At 43.0% G+C, this 18166-nt stretch overlaps 1 protein-coding gene and 1 long non-coding RNA gene across 6 annotated transcripts in view; one reads left to right on the top strand and one right to left on the bottom strand.

Annotated features, from left to right (window-relative positions):
* Positions 1-854, bottom strand: part of rasgrp3 (RAS guanyl releasing protein 3 (calcium and DAG-regulated)) — a 39389-nt gene extending 38535 nt beyond the window's left edge. For 2 of the 5 annotated variants that reach the window (XM_061788970.1, XM_061788969.1), the window contains exon 1: positions 595-853. The gene's annotated coding sequence lies outside the window, so the exon portion shown is untranslated. Of the gene's footprint in view, positions 1-594 lie in introns of all 5 variants that reach the window. The other 3 variants (XM_061788971.1, XM_061788972.1, XM_061788964.1) reach the window with 2 other exon arrangements.
* The window catches only part of LOC133485387 (uncharacterized), a 43531-nt gene that overhangs the window by 4969 nt on the left and 20396 nt on the right, over positions 1-18166 (top strand). The gene's annotated exons all lie outside the window — the stretch shown is intronic.

Here is an 18166-nt window from a genome sequence, read left to right as displayed (position 1 = left end):
GTCAGAGATTGAGATATAAACAATGTATTTAGGATGCCTTCTGATCATCGTGCATCTCATTTACTAAATTCTTTGGGCCAATAAAAATACCAATGGGAATAAGTTAAACATCACAAGAAATGGAAATACTTAATTTTCAATGATTTGGAAGAAGAAATTGCATGAAAACCCTGAAGCCAGCGCATACAAAAGTTCACATTTTATCACTGTATAGTAGTGGTGAGGAGCGACCCGGATGGTGGTCCTAGAATATAGGTCAGGGATCATTGGAACAGAAAAAAAAACATTTCCCAGGTACACCTGCCACCTCTGAAACATGTTTACCCCATGTCATACCAGCACCCACTCTACATAATTGTAAGTCATGTGTACACATAATCATGAAGCGCTACTAATAGCTCTCTGTGGGAGGGAGAAAAAAGTAAGATGAAATGATACGGGAACAATAAATGTATATTTTCTAATCTAGCTGCTACTACGAAGAACTTCTCCAAAGTCTTACCTTACTCATGACTACAGACTTTTTAGAATCAGCGATTAGATACAGTATAGCAAGGTCAAATAAGCACAAAGCTGACACCAAACTGCACATACCTCATATCTATGATTCGGCCGTAGACGGCTTAAACCATATCCACAACAAAGTTTGATCCAGAAGTCAGCCAATTAAGCCAGCAAAGGCCTCCAGTCATTAGCGTCAAATGAGAATAGTCCCTGATTTTGAATTTAGTCTGTCATTCTTTGTCGATGATGATGTCTCAACCACCAATGCTGCTGCACATGTACTTAACAGTGATTCCACTTCGTAACATGTTTGTACAAATGGCCATTAGACTTCCTTCAATTGTTTGCCCAACTTAGTTTTCCTGCCTGTGTGAGTTAGCTTGCTGAGTTAGGGCTAAATTTAGGGACTACGCAAGGTGGAGTCGAAAAGCAAAGCAGGAAATGTACAAACTTGAATCAAAATATGCATACGTGTGTGCTCATATGTTCCTCTATTGTAGCCCTGCAAAATTCCTGCTAATTGAACCAAGTGAATGCAACATGATAGTCAAAGTTCCACGAGTAAAACATTTTGAGTGACTCATTCTGTAATGCACCACTTTGTTAATCTGCTCACTTCTCAAATTGAGTGGTTATTGAATATGTTTGTGCACGCGCGTGTGTGCGTGTGTGCGTGTCTCCATTGTTCTGGATTTCTGTGAGAGGGTCAGCCCAACCCATATTCCTCTCTAATGACGTTGTTTGCATTGTTTTGTCTCTATGGGCTTCTAAAAATGTCTGGCTAAACAAAAACACTGAGTACACATCCTGCTGCCTGGCTGGACAAAAAGAATACAAGCCCAACTTTTATTGTCTCACTGTTTCAAACGCGTTTAGGGAGATTGTCGCTCGAGTTGTGTGTGTGTGTGTGTGTGTGTGTGAGTGTGTGTGTGCGTGTGTGTGTATTGCACAATGGCATAGTGGTTAGCTTCACAGTCGTGAGCTTCTGGGTTATCTTATCTCCTGCTTTGTGGAGTTTGCATTTTCTGCTCATACTTGTGTGGGTTTTCTCGGGGTACTCCAGATTCTTCTCAGACTCCAAAAACGCCATGAAAGGTTAATTGGAGACTCTAAATTTTCAATTTGATTTTTTAATGGAAGCAATATGTGCCTTGCGATTGGCTGGCGACCAGTTGAAGTTGCACACCACTTCTCGCCCTATGTTCGATGGGATAGGCTCCAGGTCACCCGTGACCCTAATGAGGTCAAGTGGTACAGAATATGGATCGGTTGAATCGTCCGAATAATCCATATATTCAGACATACAGTGGAACATCTACAGTAATACACAATTAATTAACATGCAGTGTTGGGAAAGTTCATTTTCTATGTAGCAAGCAAAGCAAAGCAGATTTATGTATATAGCGCATTTCATACACAAGGTAACTCAATGTGCTTTACATGATTTAAAGCATTTAAAAACAAAGAAAAAAAACAGCTTATAAACATTTAAAACATCCATCCATCCATTTTCTGAGCCGCTTCTCCTCACTAGGGTCGCGGGCGTACTGGAGCCTATCCCAGCTGTCATCGGGCAGGAGGCGGGGTACACCCTGAACTGGTTGACATTTAAAACAAAGAGAAAAAATTAATATATAAATAAAATTAAAATACAATTAAACGAGCATACTGTGCAGTAAATATCATTTAAAAGTGGGAATGCTCTAAAAAGCATAGCAAAAAAGAAGAGTTTTTAACCTGGACTTAAAAACATTCACACTTGGGGCTGACTTCACTTTTGTTGGCAACTTATTCCTTTTGTGTGCAGCATAATCGCTAAATGCTGCTTCACCATGTTTGCTTTGGACTCTGTGCTCCACTATTTGACCTGAGTCTGTCGATCTCAGAGCCCTACTGGGTTTATATCCCATTAGCATTTCATTCATGTATTCAGGACCTAAAACGTTTAGTGATTTATAGACCAGTAGCAGAACTTAAAAATCTATTCTAAAGCTGACTGGAAGCCAGTGTAAAGAATTGGAGTAATATGCTCTGACCTCTTTGTTCCAGTCAGAACCCGAGCCGCAGAATTCTGAAGGAGCTGCAGCTGTTTAATGCTTTTTTTAGGGAGTCCAGTCAGAAGACCTTTACAATAGTCAAGTCTACATGAGATAAAAGCATGGATGAGCTTCTCCTGGTCTGCTTGACACATGCAAGCGTTCACTCTGGATATGTTCTTCAGATGGTAGAAAGCAGTTTTAGTAATTGATTTGATATGACTGTTGAAAGCCAGGTCGGAGTCTATCAGAACACCAAGGTTTCGGACTTGGTCTTTGTTTTTTAAAGAGAGTGACTCCAGGTATTTACTAACAGCAATCCTCTTTTCTTTATTGCCAAAAACAATTAACTCAGTTTTGTTGTGGTTTAATTGCAGAAAATTTTGGCTCATCCAGTTATTTATCTTTTAGACAGTGACACAACACCTCAACTGAACTGTAGTCATCTGGAGAGACTGCTAGATATAAGTGTGTGTCATCTGCATAGCTATGATAGTCAAAATTAAAGTTCTGAAGAATTTGACCCAAGGGTAGTATATACAGGCTGAACAGGAGGGGTCCAAGAACTGACCCTTGAGGGACCCCATAGGTCAGGGGTGTCAAACTCATTTTTGTCACGGGCCACATCGCAGTTATGGTTCCGCTCGGAAGGCCGTTATGGCTGCAAACCCATATGAATGTATGATTGCCTCATATTATGACATATACACAAATTAATGGATAATTACTTTCGAAGGCGGCACGGTGGACGACTGGTTAGAGCGTCTGCCTCACAGTTCTGAGGACCTGGGTTAAATCCCTGGCCCCGCCTGTGTGGAGTTTGCATGTTCTCCCCGTGGCTGCGTGGGTTTTCTCCGGGCACTCCGGTTTCCTCCCACATCCCCAAAACACGCATGGGAGGTTAATTGACGACTCTAAATTGCCCGTAGGTGTGAATGTGAGTACGAATGGTTGGCTGGCAACCAGTTCAGGGTGTATCCCGCCTCCTGCCCGATGATAGCTGGGATAGGCTCCAGCACGCCCGTGACCCAAGTGAGGAGAAGTGGCTCAGAAAATGTTTTGATGGATGGATTACTTTTGAAATCAAAAGCCAGTAAAAACTGTTTGTTCAACTACAGTATGAATCTATTTTATTTTAAAAGTGGGCTTGGAAACAAAAAAAATGCCTGCAATATCTCAATATTTTTAAAAGTGAAGCCAATTTGCAATTTTGGTATTTTAGCAAGAAACACAAAGTCAATACACACTGTCGTGGGCCACATAAAATGACGTGGCGGGCCGGATCTGGGGCCACTAGTTTGACACCTGTGCCATAGGTCATTGCCATTCGATGAGATTGAACACTTCCAATGGTTACAAAATAACTGCGGCCACAGCAATTACAGCACACTTCTGTCAGTCTTTGTGCATGTAAAACGGTATCAATTGCATGTAAAAGCAGATACAAACCCCTAGGAAACATTCACTGGGCGTGGTGTCACGCACTTACTGCAACAAATAACTCATGAATATGCAAATCGCTTGTGTATCCCCTCACTTATACTCTCGTCCTGTAGACTTTTATAATTTACATAATTAATGCCACCGCACTTCAGTTGTACACTCGGGTTCACGACCCTTGTCCTGCATGCTTCTTCTCCTGTCCTTGTCCTGTTCTATCTTGTCCTGTCCTTCCCTCACAGGGTGTAGCATTACAACCCCATGCAACACTCATATTAATGTTTCATTGTTGGAGATAATGTAAGGATTTACTTCTCTCATCCTGTTTACAATTAGTGCTTTGTCTTTTGTCTTTGTTTCTCTATCTATTCTAGAAACGTTGTTCTGTTCAACTGATCAAGTCTGATTCTCAATAAACCTCAATTATAATACCACAGTGACACAGTAAAACTGTTCCGGCAAAAAGGGATACAGATTTTCTATTCTGCTTGCCCTAACAGCCGAACAGGACAAAAAAAAAAAATAACTCCTTTCCTCCAGGTCGGACCTGAACCATTTAAGGTCTGTTCCGTTTAGTCCTACCCACAACATTTCCAACCTGTTCAGCAGTATATTATGATCTACGGTATCAAAAGCCGCACTGAGGTCCTACAAGACCAGAATTGACACCTTTCCTGAGTTAGTATTCAACCTTATATCATTTAGCACTTTGATAAGAAGAGATCCTGTACTGTGATGAGTTCGAAAACCTGATTGAAATTTGTCAAAAAGTCAATTTAAATTCAATAAATTGCTGAGTTGATTAAAGTTGAGTTGAAAATAAATGTCTCAACAATCTTTCCAATGAAAGGGAGATTTGAGAAGGGTCTATAGGTTGCTAACATGGAAGCGCCCTGCGTTCTATTTTTTAGCAAAGGCTTAATGGCAGCTACTTTAAGAGCTTAAGGTAACTCGCCTGATTGAAGTGAGCAATTGATTATTTGCTGCAAATCAGCTAGCACAGACTTAGCTTTGAAAAAGTCAGATGGTATTGAGTCAAGACAGTTCGTTGATGGTTTCAGCTGCTGAACCATTTTCTCTACAGTTTTTTTGGTCAACTATAACAAATTATGACATGGTAATAGAGTTTTTGCTGGGTGGCTTCAGATGTAGTATCATTTTATGATTTTGCTGATTTGTGTTGATATTTAACCTGATGGAATGTATTTTTCCACTAAAATAACAAGCAAATTCATTGCATTTATCTGCTGTTAGGAGTTCTGGAGCTATCTGATTCGGGGGGTTGTGAGCTTGTCAACCACAGCAAACAGAGTGGGAGTATTTTTGAAGTTCTTACTGATGATTTTAGAAAAGTGTTGCTGTCTAGCCCTGACTAACTCTTGGTCAAAATTACACAGACTTTGTCTGTAGAGGTCATAGTCAATTTGGAGTTTAGTTTTTCTCCACTTACGTTCTGCTTTCCTACACTTTGATTTAGAGGTCTTTTAACATCATTGTGCTCCTCCACAGTGTTCTAGGTCCCCTCAAGATTGTCTTAGTTTTAATAGGAGCAACAGCATTTATGACATTTGATATTTTCCAGGTGAAATTATCCAAAAGTTCAACTGTCTCAGCATTCACAGTTTGTGGCACAGCTATGGTCTCCATAAATGTAGGTGCGGTACTCTCAGTTATGTACCTTTTCTTAATAGACAGAGGTTGTCTGAACTTTCGGAAGAATCTGTAATTCAAAGAATACACATAAAATGGTCAGAAATAGCCATGTCCTTAATGTCAATTGATAGAATTTCAACATCCTTAGAGATGACCAGGTCTAAGATGTGACCTTGAGTGTGGGTTGGACTCTTAATATGTTGAGAGAGGTCAAATGTGTCTACTATAGCAGAGAGTTCTTTAGATTTTTTTTCGATGTTATTGTCAAATATGAATGTTAAAGTCTCCCGTTATGACAAAATAGTTGTAGTCAGTGCAAATAACTGACAGCAGTTATGAAAAGTCCTCCATACATTTTCAATTTTATCTTAGAGGCCTATAAATTATTAAAACAATAACCTTTGGGTCAGCTCTAACTAAAAAACAGAGATATAAAAAAAACAAAACTAAAATCACCCAGTATAATTTCTTTACACTGATATCATGACTTCAAAATAACAACAATACCACCGCCTTTTTTCCCTATTCGACACTTGGTCATAAAATAACATTTTGCCTGTGTTGCCTCATTTAAAATGGTATTACAGATACTTTCTGTTAAACACGTTTCATTTAATAACATAAAGTCCAGCTCATAGGTTGTAATGATGTCATTAAACAACGTTGATTTATTACCCAGTGACTTGATATTATAAAAAGAGCTAGTGTCGCAGAGAACACTGGAGAAAATGGTTTGATAAATTCACATTTTATCCTCACTAAGTTTGCAGTTGTACTTTTTTTGTGCCATATTTCTTTGACCAACTTTCTGTCCCTTGTAATTACAGGGATGCAAAATGCCTGATCTTCATATGGGTCTGACCTATTCTGGAAAAGACCCCGCAGACATGAGTCAGATTTGCAGATAAGATTCTTCATGGGTGGAGGACGGGCCCTTAGCATGTTAGGGGACGGTGGTTTCAGGCGAGGGGGGATGGGAAGAAGATCTTGGCGTGGTGTGAGCTTGACAAAAGCCTTCACCCTGTCTGTCAGACCTAACATGGCATTTACTGAAGCTCACTGAAGAGGCTAAAGGTAGCGCTATTTGATGAGCTGTAAATTCTCACCACTAAACGCCCTCACAATATACTGTGGCATTTGCTTACACACTGACATGAAGGCAAGCCATGGCTGATTAATAACCTATTTATTGTCAAGATGAATACTAATATGTCAAAGATTGTCTTAAGTCACTCCCAGATTGCGTGCAGGGGTGGTTCTAGAGGGGACAGAGGGTGGCCAAGCCCAGTGCTTGGGGGGCACTGGGCTTGGCCACCCCCATGGGCCCCCTAAATCCCCCCCTCCCCTCCAGTAAACAAAATTACTGAGCAAGCACTTTAATTTTTTTCTGAATGTTACACCTTGATCTAGGTTTAAGGAGATCTTTCATCAACAGGTTATAACAGAATCATGCAACAAAATTAGACTGAGACATTTTGAGTCATGGTCGTCAGTCATAATGTCATCTAAGCAGTTTGAGGAAAAAAAGTCTGTTCACAGGTAGGACAGTGTCAGCAGGTCTCATGAAGGATGTAAATGTTAATTGCCTTGTGAGTTTGACTACCACGTGTGCCTAAAGCAGTGAGGTCTATGTCACTATACTATACTTACCGCTGTGTATGTATTTTTGTTGTAGTTTCAAAATTTCCATATGACAGTCAACTTCTCTCCCAGTGTCTTGACTTATTGTGTGGAAATGTTTAACTAACTGGGTAGCAGAGCGAGGACATAAGAGGAGTTAGGTGTTAGGTGGTCCAGGGGGCAGAATTAAGAAAATAAACAAAGGTTAAGGAGGAAAGGGTGTTGGGAAAGTTGGGAAATGGCAAAAGTGAAGTTGCTGCAGCCTGAGACATATCAGTACAAGCGTAACACATGACACATGAGGGAGGTAGAGAAACCTAGTTGTTGGTACTTTTCCAGTCCAAGAGCACACACACACTTATCTTTCCAAAGGTGGGAGGAAATAGGACTGAGTGCATGCAGAACTTGGGAGGTCAAAACATAAGCCAAGGACGCACACACAATCACTGTCTGAGCACAGACATACCAAAAAAGGGATATTAGTAGAGGTGTATGCAACACAAAAAAAAAATCAAAGGTATCACGTCTTTGTAAGGTTCAAAATTGTCTCGGCTGTCAAAAGTGGAGGCATTGATATACTCATTGATCCCAATATTTATAACATACTCGCAGTGAGTACAGTTGCTTGAGTCAATAACAGGTAACAAATCACATTACACTTTAAATACTAGTGTTATTATCCATCCATCCATTTTCTACCGCTTACCGGTCGGGTCGCGGGGGCAGTAGCTTTAGGAGGGACGCCCAGACTTCTCTCTCCCCAGCCACTTCATCCAGCTCTTCCGGGGTGATCCCGAGGCGTTCCCAGGCCAGCCGAAGGTACCATGCACAACGTAATCAAACAATGCACTTTCACCAAACACTTGGCCAAGATTCCAATACTCGTCTCTTAAATACCACACACATATTGATGTGACCCCAGTGCAATGTTTGACGTCCTGGACGAGACATCTGCGGAGGATGATCCATCGATTGATCCCTCAGCCCCTGATCATATGGATTGGTGTGTTTGTCATAACTGCAGACAAATGACAAACTTCAAGGAGCGGAAGTGCTGCAGAAGGTAACCAGAGGATTGCATTTCTGACCACCTACACATGAACAAATTGATCTTGAAGGAGGGAGTTTTACGCCTTGCCAGACGAATGTGGAATCACATCCGAGCAGCTGATGACCCTCCTGACCCTGGATAGAGCAAAAGATACAATACAGTATGTAATTTGGCAATATGGAGCTTTGGGACATACAAAGTCTGCATCACTGCAGACACTGCACCGATACGCCTGTCGATCTGCCGTTCCATTCTTCCAACACTCGTGAACAAGACTCCAAGATATTTGAACTCCTCCACAGAATCTCATCCCCAACCTGGAGAGGGCACTCCACCCTTTTCTGACTGAGGACCTTGGTCTCAGATTTGGAGGTCCTGATTCTCATCCCAGCCGCTTCACACTCGGCTGCGAACCGCTCCAGTGAGAGTTGGAGATCACAGCGTGATGAAGCCAACAGAACCACATCATCTGAAAAAAACAGATGCAATACTGAGGCCATCAAACCGGACCCCCTCTACACCTTGGCTGCACCTAGAAATTCTGTCAATAAAAGTAATGAACAGAATCAGTGACAGTGGATTTCATCCACCCTTGCCACCGAGGAGCTTTTTAACCACTTCGGTGACATCAACACCAAAGATTGGAGAGCCCACCTCAGAGATCACAGATTCTGCTTCCTCATGGGAAGGCGTGTCGGTGGAATTGAGGAGGTCTTCGAAGTATTCTCCCCACCTACTCACAACGTCCCGAGTCAAGGTCAGCAGCGCCCCATCCCCACTATACTAGTGCACTGCTTCCCCCGCCTGAGACGCCGCATGTTGGACCAGAATTTCCTCGAAGCCGTCCGGAAGTCTGTCTCCATGGCCTCAAGAAACTCTCGCCCACGCCAGAGTTTTTGCTTCAGCGACTATCAAAGCTGCATTCCGCTTGTTCAACCGGTACCGATCAGTTGCCTCAGCAGTCCCATAGGCCAAAAAGCCCCGGTAGGACTCCTCCTTCAGCTTGACGGCAAGGAGGCTCAGGGCATCGCACTGGGTGGTTTCTCTGGTGCGTTTTGACAATCGCAGGGGTCTCCGGACCTGTGACCAAATCTTGCGCCTAGTGTAGTCAATCAATGGCATGAAACGACTTAGCAGATCTTGTCCAATGAGCAAAGGTACTGACTTGACAGGTGACACGAACACAGGATGAATTGTGTAATATGGCCCAATTGTCCAATGTAACGACACGAGCGAGTTTAATTAGGTGTTCACTCAGGCAAAGGGTTGAATAGTCATTTTGCAGTGTTCGATGTTGAGCGTCTGAGCCTCCTGCTGTAATTTGTCACAAAGTGAAACACATCCTCGGACATGACCGTGATGTCTGCTGCAGTGTCCACAAGTCCGTCATATTGGAACGTACGTTCAAGTGTGGTTCTCAAGTAAAATTTTTCCGTGTTAAAAATGGTTAGATTACCTAGAAGATGCCAAAATGGCTGTTTGTCGAGTTGCCGGAGTCATTCCGTGACTATTGAAGATTATTTGACGCAATGAGCTTTTCGCCTGTGTACCATTATTTTAGCTAAAATCAAAAATATTGTGATCAGATAGCTTTGTGTTGGTCTTTTTCTGCACAGCGGCTAAGTCGCGCAGTCATGACCTGGACAGCGTGCGAGGGCATGCTGCCACTCCAGATGGTGTTTAACATTTGGGTGCATGTTTTTAACAAAAAGCGTTTTAAAATGTATGTCTTCTTCCATGTACGTTTCGTTTAGAAACCCGAAATATGCTTTGCGTAAACGACCGTAATAAGCCTGTGGTGTTTCAAGGCACCCTTGTTTAACAGTACGAGCAGCCAGTAAGCCGGTTACGCCTTCCGGGTCGTCAAATTCACGGGTCAAAGCCTGACAAAGAGATTGTCATACTGACTGGGAATTTTTGAAAGTTCCGCCATCATTGCATTGCGTGTGCAGTAGCTGTACGCTGTACGCAGCTAGATTGTTAGTATTGTAAGCCGTTTAAGCGGTGCATCTAATTTGGAATAGATGCACACTATAAGCGGGATAATTTAACAATTAAATAGCATTCGCAAACTATGGTGTGAAGGTTTATCACGTAACTTTAAAAGTTTTTGAGAATGTGCGTAGCAGTCATCGAAAAGAAAAAAAAATTGATGTGGTCAATTTATTATTTTTTTATTAATTTGATCAAATTGAAATTGCTGCATGAGGGTTGGCAATTTAATCTTTATTTAAAACAATTGCGAAACCACTTGGGTGGAGTGAAACGAATCATCTTATTAACTAAATTTGAAATTCGACTAATTCAACCAATTAATTTATTTCGCTTTGATAAATACATTTAATTTAGTTATGATTAGGTAAACAAATTGATTTGACTGTGTGTGATGGCTATCACTGCAAGTCAATTCAATTTGTGAAAGCAATTTAGAATTTAACTAATTCAAAGAAGTTTTACTTAACTTTGGTAAAAAGTTAAATGTACTTATAATTAGGCCTGTGAATGAATTAATTGCTTGTATGGCTTACAATGATGTTGGGTTTGGCAGAGGAGAAAAGGCAAAACAAACAAAAAATCCTCAAAAAAAAAAAAAAATCCAATCAAATTTAAAAGGAAGTTTTTTTGTTGTTTTAATTAATAAACCCCACTCGTGAAATAATCTGTTAAGTAATTGTATTTACTATAACCTGTTGCAGGGTTAAACTAGATTACGCGGTGGAGTGCACGTTTGCGGACGGAGCGTGGCGGTGTTGCATTAGCAATGCAACGCCGTCCAGCAGTCAAGCTTGTAATCAGTACGTTGTAAATCTCAAACGGGGGGAAAATCAAAAAGGCACAACGCTTCAATCGTACAGTTGTAGCGGTGGTGTTTAAGCAAAACGAACGAAAACGGAAACATTTAAATTAATAAACGCAATCGATTGCGGGTAGACGCGATAGTTTTGCGGCTATGCTAGCAGCAGAGGGCGGTTGCTAGGTAATGAACCAACAGAGAAGCACTCGGCGGTGCTATAGACACAAGCACAAGTCCATTACTTCAAAAGTAACGACTAACGATTTAATCTTTGCAGTGTCGGTTCGTCGTTAATAGCGTTTAGGTGGCTAACGACTTTCGAGGGGGCCTCCGGATTTCGCGTAGTGACACAAACGTGCACGGGGTGGCGCCCGAGGACTGTACTGCAGCAAGCACAACGATTCACAGCCACGAAGAAGCAAGCCAAAGTGGCAACCTCGCGATGACGTCACGTTGAATCTTCTCAACAAGCTGCATGATGGCCTGAACGTCCACGAGGGGGTACTCGAGGACAATCCGAAGCATACACAACGGTTCCACGACACGAAGAAGGAAACGACAAAACGGCATCCTTTAAAGGAGCCGTGAAACACACAAAGCAAAAATGGCGACCGTGTCACAGACGCCGCATGCTGTAACACACACAAAGAGTTAACACGTTAGCTCTGAGCCCACACACAATAAGCATTCCCGGTGTGGGACGCGTTTCCCGCGACCATTGACTTCTCTTCACTTATTTATGTAGCGGAACTCAAAATAAAATTCCGCAAAAGTAAATAACTTGTCCGGTTAGCTACTCCGAGTGCTATAACAGGGACGACATATCACACTGGACGCCCAGAATTCGTGACCCGTCCGTGAATCTTGAAGGCCATTTTAACAAGAACTTGGTTGGAAAGCTTTCCACAGTTCAAAGCATGCAGAGCACAAAACACAGCTATCCAAAGAACTTTTAACAATGCAATATACCCACTCCAGTTTTACTGAGAGGGCTAATCTTAGTTTCTCAACTTCGCAAGTGCTCGGAACTCTGTGTCGCCATGGTAATGAAGTGACACTCACACATAGATAACGCCTGAACATGCCCCATCCAAGACGAGATTTGATTGAAAATATTGTGAATTTTTGTGTGTTTGAGTTCAACGAAACTTGATATCACCTCACATGAGGCACCAATATGTAGTGTGTATTGGTTTTGGATAAAACGTAATTAATTTAGGAAAATAATACACCGGAACTAACGCCTGCCAGTTTAGCTCGATTTTTACATTTAACATTATAATCAAACTATTTCTGTCTCATAAAGGGGAACCACGTTTCTTTTTAGATGTGTAATGTAGTGTACTGACTAAAATGTGTTGAACTGTATTTGTTTGAATTGCTGTTGTGAAAACTAGTTAAAAGTTTGTTTGGTTCTTTGTGTGGATGGATACTGGGGTGTCCTGCGTTCCGAGGGGTCTGTGAACATTTCAGGGGTTTTTTTGTTTTAATGATTGATTGAAGGGGTGGTGGTCCAATGGGATTGGGGGAAGGAGGTGGGTGGTGGGGAGAAAGAGCGGGAGATGCGGCGCCAGAGGGAGAGTTTTTTTCGCGGGGGTCTGCACCTGGTTTTTGGACACGAACGGATTTTTGGACTGTTTTGAACGCGAACGGACTTTTGACTGTTGGCAACGCGAACGGATTTACTATTTCAAAGTAAAGTCCTGTCTGCTGAACGCCACGGGTCCTGCCTGCTCAACGACCACCGGGCTGCCGCTTCGACGCTACGGGATCCAGTCGCTGTGCCTACTGAAGCGTTTTGAGGGCTCGTTCCTACGACAATCGGTTTGGGGGTTTTTTCCCCAGTGAACTGAGGGTTCAACGGTTTTGTGAGTACTGCCTTTGAGGGCTACATGTGGGGGCTCGTCCGGGATTGTTATTGTTCACTAGTGTATTGGTGAGCAAAGAGGAAAAAAAAAAAAAAGGAAGAAATTCAGTCAATGTTGACCGGGGTTGTAATAGTACTGTAATCACAATACTGAGTGTGTTTTGTGTGACTGGTTTTGAAAAAAAAAAAAAAAAAACTCAAAACAAAACATGGAGTCCGAACAAATAATCAAATGGTGTGACGACAAAGGTATTGATGTTAAGAAATCTATTGTGCTTAGCGGGGTTTCTCTTGATGTTACTGATGAGAACATTTATAAGGTACTTGATGAAGTTAAAATTTTTGGTCGCACTAAAATCAGAGGACGGTGTCTAACACGCACAAACAACAATCAGTCCGTATTAGTTGAGACCACAGATGGCATGACTAAAACTGACTTACCTGAACAGTTGGTTGCTGGGGACCCGTCAGACTTGTGGGTAGTAAGTGTCCCTGATTTTCAGACTTTCCATGTGGTTTCCAATCCAAGCTAGTATCATTCTTAGCCAGTGAAGGAAAGACTTTAGATGATGTGACAGGTTTGCTTAAGACCACGCCTGCCCCACCCGCTGTTCCTGACTTGAACACAGAGCTTGTCAATGCCATCTCTTTGCTTGTGGAAAAATGTCAAGCCCCGCCTATGGACGGACAATGCTATCGAAAACTTCGCTTCTTCTCGTGCATAAAGCCAACGCTACCTGGAGAAGAGGAGTATGACTCTTGGGCGGAACAGACCACCCACCTGCTGGATGAGTGGCAATGTTCTGATGTTGTCAAGAAACAGAGAATCGCTGAAAGTCTCAAAGGGCCTGCAAGCAGATATTGTCCGGGGTTTAAGAGCCACTAACCCCACTGCCACTCCCAATGAGTATCTTAAGGCCCTAGAAACAGCTTTTGGGACCACAGATAGTGCAGCTGATCTCATGGTAAAGTTCCGTAACACACTCCAGCAAGAAACTGAGAAGTTGTCAGGATACTTACTCAGGTTAGACAAACTGCTGCACGCTGTTCATCGGAAAGGTGGGATCGACGTCACTGACATGAACAGGACACGCATCGAGCAAATTGCTAGAGGTGCTCTCACTCGTGATTTTGCTGCACTTCGTATAAGGATGACTTACAAGCTAAAGCCCGCTCCAAGCTTCACAGAGCTCCTTCGTGAGGTAAGAGAAGAAGAGGGGATGGTTCTTGAAAGAGAAAGAGTGAAGAATGTTGTTTCTTCATCTGCGGTTAAGTGTGCAGGTTGTGCTACGGCGTCAGTGGTGTCAAAACAACCAGAGTCTGCACCATCAGTAGCTGTTGGAGTGGAGACCGACCATGCCATAGAGAGTCTGAAGAAGGAAATTCAGGGGCTTAAAAGTGATATTGCACGTCTGCTATCTGTCTCTGTCGCTACATCAGAAAGTCCACCACAGCATGCAATCCAGAACCACACTCAAAAAGCTGCTGTAAAATATGCAAGTGGGAAAGAGAGAACTCCCAGATTTCAATATGGTGCAGATGTTTTTTGCTACAAATGTGGTGAAGATGGTCATTTTCAGCGGGAGTGTGAAAACCCAGAGAATCTCTGAAAAGTAAATAAGCGTCTCCTGAAAGCAAAACAGCTGATGGGAAACTTCCCAGGAGCTCAGTAAAGGAACGGCCTGATGCTCTGGAGAAAACACGTTCCACAAAGTGTGATACGCTAAAAGAAAGCAAGGCTGATTTGCCAGAGGGTTTAATTGGACCTAGTTCTGTTGTTCCTGTACAAGTTGAGGGCATCTACGCCAAAGCTTTGCTTGATAGTGGGTCCCAAGTTACCCTGCTGTACCGCTCCTTTTATGACAAGTATCTGAAACACCTGCCCTTGACCCCTATTGAGTGCTTGGAGATTTGGGGCCTCAGTGTAGACCGATATCCATATGATGGTTATATGTGTTTGAAACTTGAGTTTGCTGGAGATGTAGTGGGTGTAGCTAAGACCATAGAAACACTTGTGCTTGTGTGTCCAGACCCAGTCATGAAAGGTGAGATTTCTATTGTGGTTGGCACAAACACTTCCATAGTTCGGAGCCTATTTCATTCCTGCAAGACACAAAACTGAGATAATTTCTTACATAACATGTCTGTTCACCCCGCAATAAAAGAGGCTTATGAGAAGTTTCGGAGCACCCCAGATGACACAGCTGACCTAAAAAGAGGAACAGTCTGGTCACTCGAGAGAAGCCCTTAGTGCTGTCTCCTGGGGGCGTTGCAAAAGTGGTTGGCGTGCCAAAATTTGTGGGGGGGTTTTCTGGTCAGGCTCTTCTTGTAGAACGCCCAGAGGAGGGTTACTTCCCTGAAGAACTGTTAGTGATGCCTGTTGTTGATAAAGCAAGCGCTGTTCATTGTCGTCGTATCACAGTAACTTTGAGAAATGTATCAAATCATTCTGTGACATTGAAACGTGGTATGCAAATTGCTCATTTGCACAGGGTGGATGTAATACATGCAGTCCCTGAAAAGAAGTCCTCTAAGCCGTCCACATCTCAACTATCCCCCTCGTCTTTCAACTTCGCAGATTCTCCTGTGCCTCCTGAGTGGAAGGAGAGGCTGTGTCAGAGAATGATGGAAAGGAAAGAGGTTTTCTCCTGTAGTGAGTTTGACGTTGGTTGTGCAAAGAGCACACAACACAGCATTCGAGTGACGGAGGACAAACCATTCAGAGAACGCTCTAGACGCTTACCTCCAAAGGATTTGGAGGATGTGAGAAAACATTTAAATGATTTGAAAGAAGCTGGAATAATTTCAGAGTCTAGAAGCCCCTATGCGTCACCTATCGTTGTGGTCCGAAAGAAAAATGGGACCATACGTATGTGCGTGGATTACAGGACATTAAATAGGAGAACAATTCCTGACCAGTATACAGTCCCACGTGTGGAGGATGCCCTGACATGCCTGAGTGGTAGCAAATGGTTCAGCGTGCTTGATCTCCGAAGTGGCTACTATCAGATCCCTTTATGTGATGCTGACAAAGAAAAAACGGCATTTACCTGTCCAGCAGGATTTTATCAATTTGAGAGAATGCCACAAGGCATCTGCGGAGCACCAGCCACGTTTCAGCGTATCATGGAAAGGACGGTTGGTGATATGAATCTGCTGGAAGTGTTAGTGTACCTTGATGATGTCATTGTTTTCGGGAGAACAATGGAGGAACATGAGCAGCGCCTTCTTAAAGTGCTTGACAGATTAAAGGAAGAGGGACTTAAATTATCTTTGGATAAATGTCAGTTCTGCTGTCCCTCTGTAACCTACCTTGGGCATGTCGTTTCTAGCAATGGCATTGCTACTGATCCTTCAAAGATCGAAGCTGTGAAGTCGTGGCCACGCCCAGAGAACATCACTGCTCTCCATTCATTTCTTGGGTTTTGCGGATACTACCGACGGTTTGTGAAAGACTTTTCCAGAGTCTGTCATCCGCTCAATCAGCTACTGCAGGGCTACATTGTGACTGGAAGGCCAGGAGGAAAGACTAAAATGGAAAAGAACAACAAAGAGAAAGAGAACTCAAAAACAGAGTGGTACCACCCCTCAGAGCCGTTTGGGGCAAGGTGGAATGAAGACTGTGAGAAAGCTTTTGAGAAATTAAAGGTCAGTCTTACAGAATCACCTGGCTTATGTTCTGCATGTTGATGCAAGTAGAGAAGGCTTAGGAGGTGTCCTCTATCAGGACCAAGGAGAAGGTTTGCGTCCGGTTGCATTTGTAAGTAGGAGCCTCTCTCCGTCAGAAAAAAATTATCCCACGCATAAACTTGAATTTCTGGCTTTAAAATGGGCTGTCACTACCAAGCTGCATGATTATCTCTATGGAGTCAAGTTTGAGGTTCACACAGACAATAACCCGTTAACATATGTCTTAACCACTGCTAAGTTGGACGCAACAGGACATAGATGGTTAGCGGAGCTATCAATGTATGATTTCAGCCTGAAATATCGCTCTGGAAAACAAAACATTGATGCAGATGCCTTGTCACGGCGTCCTCATGCTGACAGCGATGTGTCTGGTGAAGAGGAAGTGTCCATGTCTCCTACCAGCGTCCAAGCTGTCTGTCACATGTCGTCAATTAGAACACCTTATCCTCACCGTTGCAGAGCTGTGGATCTCCTGGGCTCATCCAAGCATGCTGTACCTAGAGCTTATTGTAGTGTGTTATCTGTAAGCACTCAGCCACTGCCCCAAATGTCTTTAGCTGACATCTCACATTCTTAGCAGGAAGACCCATGCATCGGAGAAGTGTGGTGTGCTGTTGTGGAGAACTTTGCGGACCGGGCTAACAAACGAAAACATCCGGATGTGTCATTGTTGTTAAAAGAGTGGGAAAAGTTAAAGGTCAAGGACTCTGTACTGTACCGAATCAGTAAGCCTCCCAACAAACCAGTTCGACAACAACTCTTACTCCCACAGAAGTTCCGAGAAACTGTTCTTCAGTCTTTGCATGACCAGTCAGGTCACCTTGGGTTTGACAAAACCTATGGGTTGGTGCGAGAGAGATTTTACTGGCCTCGTATGAAAACACAGGTTGAGACGTATTGTAAAAATTGTCCAAGGTGTATTCAGAGAAAAACGCTGCCCAAGAGAGCTGCTGGGTTGTCACATCTTACCAGTGAGGGGCCGATGGATCTTGTCTGTATGGATTTCTTGACAATTGAGCCTGACTCCAGAAAGATTTGTAATGTGCTTGTAATTACAGATCACTACACACGTTATGCTCAAGCTTTTGCGACTAAGGATCAAAAGGCGTCAACAGTTGCTAAGGTCCTGTGGGAACAATATTTTGTCCACTATGGTCTACCGAAGCGAGTACACTCGGATCAAGGCAGAGATTTCGAGAGCCGCCTCATTCATGAACTGTTGAGTATGCTTGGTATAAAGAAGTCTAGAACCACACCCTACCACCCGCAGGGTGACCCGCAACCTGAGCGTTTCAATAGAACTCTTCTCAACATGCTTGGTACTCTTGATGCGCAGGACAAAAGTAAATGGAGTAAATACATCAGTCAGCTGGTGCATGCATACAACTGCACGCTAAATGAGTCAACAGGCCACTCGCCATATTTTCTCATGTTCGGTTGAGAGGCTAGACTGCCAGTAGATGTGGCATTTGGAGTCTCAAGTGATGGTACATCCACCAAGTCCTATCTGA

Source organism: Phyllopteryx taeniolatus, chromosome 11, assembly GCF_024500385.1.
Source record: "Phyllopteryx taeniolatus isolate TA_2022b chromosome 11, UOR_Ptae_1.2, whole genome shotgun sequence".
Lineage (NCBI taxonomy): Eukaryota > Metazoa > Chordata > Actinopteri > Syngnathiformes > Syngnathidae > Phyllopteryx > Phyllopteryx taeniolatus.
Note: the sequence above shows the minus strand (reverse complement) of the source record. Positions and strands in the feature narration are given on the sequence as shown.